Source organism: Chanodichthys erythropterus, chromosome 3 (genome assembly GCF_024489055.1).
Source record: "Chanodichthys erythropterus isolate Z2021 chromosome 3, ASM2448905v1, whole genome shotgun sequence".
In the NCBI taxonomy this organism is placed as follows: domain Eukaryota; kingdom Metazoa; phylum Chordata; class Actinopteri; order Cypriniformes; family Xenocyprididae; genus Chanodichthys; species Chanodichthys erythropterus.
The window spans coordinates 217223-221937 of NC_090223.1; positions in this window are offsets into that span (position 1 = coordinate 217223).

Below are 4715 nucleotides of genomic sequence, written 5' to 3' on the forward strand. Positions count from 1 at the left end.
GAGTCGACCAGAGCCTGGCAGCTGTGATGCCCCGATACCCATTGCAGTCTCACCGGGAGGAGCGTCGCTGATGAGGATTTCTCCATGGATAACCTACCCGACAGTAACCTCGGACCTACAGTCGGGCTTGGACGTTTACGGGACACTCCCTCAGAAAATGTCCTCCCGGGAGAGCCGAGCTCTACCCAACTGCATGGGCTCTTGGTCGAACAGATGACCGACCGTGTTACCCCCGCTGGCTCCAGCCTCCTCCGGGTAGTCGAACCATGTTACTGGTCACATACGATCCGCACATTCTTGTAAGCGAGCATCTACTTGTAACGCCAGTTCAATTAATCCGTCGAGTCCAGATCTCCTGTTGAACACGGTTGGCCAGCCCATGCAGGAACATATCCCACTGCGCCTCCTCGTTCCATTTACACTCCGCTGCCAGCGTCCGGAATTCGATTGCGTACTTCGAGACTGGTCTATTTCCTTGATGAAGATCAGCGAGCTGCCTCCCGTCCAGCCACCGTGCGATCGAATACCCTCCTCATTTCCTGAGACAGGGCTTGGAACGAGGAGCAGCAAGGGTGGTTGTTCTCCCACACCACTGTTCCCCACAACGCCACACGTTTTGACAGCAGTGTCATGACCAACACCACCTTAGACTCCTCAGAAGAAAACGTAGTAGGTTGCAGAGAGAAAAAAATAGAGCACTTTGTTAAAAATGCTCTACACAGATTCGGTTCTCCAGCATACCTCTCAGGTGAAGGAATACGTGGTTCATGTTGGTTTCTGATGTTCGCTGATGGGTGGGGAACAGACGGTGGAGCTGGCGCAGTGGGAGATGACAGACGTTGGACCTGGGTAGATAACTCGGCCACCTGCACCACCAATGCCTGGACGGCACGAGCAATGGCCATTACCTGCTTGTCCTACTGATCCATGCATTGGGCATTCTTGCTCAAATACTCCTGAAGATCCGACGATCTCGCTGGATCCATGATGGTCAGGGGTGCGTTTCCCAAAAGCATAGTTGGTAACCTGTTAGCAACTTAGTTGGTTGGCAATGGGAAATTGTATTGCATCCAACAAAATTGCTAACTTAGTTAGCAACTATGGTTTTGGGAAACGCTCCCCAGATTTTTAAAATATCGGCCTCTACCAAATGGTTGATATGTCACTTAATGGTAAAATAATAAAATTCATACAGATATTATGAAAATCAGAAAAATATGAAATATAATTCTAATTTATTTAAAACAATCAAAATAAAATAGTTTTATATATCGAATCTTGTTTATTTATTGAAGTATTCTATAACATATTTCAGATTTTCATTTTAACACAGGAAATGACGTTTTCTTGTTTTTTAAACAATAAACAAAAATAAAATAACACAAATAACTAAAAGTAACAAAACTAAAGACATTACATTCTTTCTGCATTCAAAAACTAAAAACAAAATTGCAAAAGATAGTATTACAAAGGCATTTTAGGCTTTTATGATTCAAGAAACACGCCATCAAGTGCGGTAGTCCAAGTGCAGTAGTTTTCTTTTTCCTTCTTTTTTTAGATATATGAACATTTCTCTTCTTGGATGGGGTGATAATCCGGATCCTCTATTGGGTCATCAACATCACTGAGATCAGCATCAGAATCTTGGGGGTTTTCTGGGACAAGGGCCTGAAGAGTGCATGTTCTTGTACCATTGAAACCGTTGACATCCATCTAGTAATTGTAAAAAAAGCAACAACAAACAAATAAATAACAATCTCTTACAATTTTAGTAATGTTAGTACACCAGCATTTGTCATTTAAGAAGTAATTGCCTCTGATAATTATGATTTCCACACACTAATTCTATAAATTCATTATATTTACTTCAAAAAATATGCAAAAGTGGCAAAAAATACATATTTAAGAAATTATCTCAGCATATTCATGAAGAAATAACAATAACTGTCATATTCATAGCTAAGAATGATCAGGAGTTTATATTTCTCTGCAAATAGCCCATTCTGACTGCAGAAATGGATGATCTGAAAAGAGTACCTTAGCTTTTCTGCGTTTACCATAAAGTGACAAAGCAACCGTTTGGTTGAGCATGTTTTTGAAAAATTATTAAAAACATACTAATGTTTTTTCATGGCACCAAGTAACATAATTTTGTAGGTTAGTTAGGGTTCTTACAGTGTAATATGTATAAAAAAAAAAATAAAAAAAAAAGCTTAGCTTGCAAAATTTCACCAAGAACAGTTCACATGGCAGGAGTGATTTCTTTGTTTCTGACATCCATGTTAGAGGAAGTGTTGTGACAATTGCTGTTGATTGCAAATCTAGTGGATTTTTTTTGGCATAACATTCCTCAACCAGATGGTAGAGATCAGCTTGAGTTAAGTTAGGTGCTCCTCTCAATGAAATATAGTGACTCAAAATGTGCTCAACCATTGGGTCGAGCAGGCAGTTAAAGGGTTAAAAAAGGTTTAAAAGTTAAAAAATCTTTTGTAACATTATAAAAGTGTTTCCTGATGAATGTTTCTGTCCGTCAGAAGAATCCGGATCATTGGATCATTTAGATCAGGGGTGGCTAACACTGGTCCTGGAGAGCCACAGTCCTGCAGCTCCAACCCTAATCAAACACACCTGGGGCCGTATTCACAAAACATTTTATCTTACCACTAAGAGTTCTCCTAAATAGCAGTAAAAGTTCTTAGCTAAGAGTTTTCTCTTAAAACCTATTCACAAAGCTGCTGAGACAAACTTTTACTAAGGAATAGACTGAAGTCTTAAGCTAAGAGTAAGGGCGGGGTTGACCTCGTTGCTATGGAGTATAAACACAGTGATTGGCTGATGGGGGAGGAGTCAGCGATTTAATCATAGAAATATTGTAGAATGAGGTGTCATGTTTCCATATTAAAATACTTCAACTTCAACTCTGCGCTGAATTGCGCTATGGGGAACGTCACTCGTGACTCGTGTTCGAAATGCCAAAATCACAACACTCCAGTCCTATTGGCCGGCGACAGCCTATCACGTCAAACGGCGCAAACCGTGACGTATAAAGGGAGCGCCTGGGGAAGCAGCCAACATCCTTTCGTCTTTCGTCCTTTTCGTTTTGTTCGTGCCATTGTTTCACAAACTCCAGTAGGAAATTACTTCTTTTTTGTCTGCAAAAGTTCAGGAGAATGTGTTCATCCGTGTCCCCTGGTTTGACACATGATGTACACGTTTCTGGTGTTTTTCTGTCTGGAGAGGAGTGAACGCATTGACGACGCTTGAGGGCGGCGTCTATGTGTGTTTGTCTATTACAGTATTTCACAATTGGGTAACACTTTAGAATACTGTATCGTACTTACTGCATAACTAATAAGGAATTACTGCAGAATTAATCGGTAGTTCTTCATTAACACTCAAGTAACTACTATTAACTACTAAGGAATATGTGTTAACTAATCAGTATGTCATAGCATTTTTTAATTGTGTTAACTAACTATTAGTTAATCAGTAACTAATCAATTCAGTCATGCCTCCTGAAGAACTACGACTAAGTAACTACTAATTCAGCTTCAGGAGGAATAACTATTAAGTAACTATTAATGAACTGTGAAACTCAGTATCAGGTTATGGCCCTTTCTTCTTTACTACTAATGTTAGTTGATTTACTTAGATTTATGCCTACTGTACTGATATATATATATATATATATATATATATATATATATATATATATATATATATGCTCTGCAAATATTGTTAAACATTCGTTCATTTGCGCCACTGTATGTTTCTGTCGGTGGGTGCTATAATGTTGCACGTCTTGCATCGCATGCAGGTCAAAGTTTGAGCGCACACATGTAATATCTGTGAGTTTTGTAATATCTCCCGTTTTGCAAGAGAAAAGAGACTGGGATTCCAACTGTCAGCGGAGAGGTACATCGCTCTCGCATTATAACAATGCGCTGGCGACACTTAAACTAAACACTGTAGATACCACATTAATGAACTGTAGAATTAGAAGAAAGTTGTTTATTCATTTATGTTTTTTAAACGAATGGTGAATTCTTCGTGTTTTTCCTCGTGCTCGACCATTTCCGTGGATGGCGCTTGAGAGTGTTAATTTTTTTATTCAAGTGTTGTCTGCAACCAGAAAATCAGGATGGATCCGTGACCTGCCAATACCTCAGGTATGTTTATGGCCTTATATATATTTTGTGTCTGTTTTTACTCAAGATATTTCACATTACTATTATAAAGTGATGCCAAATGAGTTCTGTATTTAAGGCAATGATCATTACCACATCATGCTCAAAGAATTACTTCAAACCCACTGATAATTAATAAAGAATTACCACATCATTCTCAAGGAACTACTAAGAACCTGGAACAGTATTCTAAAGTGAAAACAATGGGAACCCATTGATAATTAATGAAGAATTACCACATCATTCTCAAGGAATTACTAAGAACCTGGAACAGTATTCTAAAGTGAAAACAATGGGAACCCATTGATAATTAATACATAATTACCACAACATTCTCAAGGAATTACTAAGAACCTGGAACAGTATTCTAAAGTGAAAACAATGGGAACCCATTGATAATTAATACATAATTACCACAACATTCTCAAGGAATTACTAAGAACCTGGAACAGTATTCTAAAGTGAAAATATCCTTGTGCATAAGTAATAAAGCCTAAAGTAGTACTAACATAAAAAATGTAATTTTAC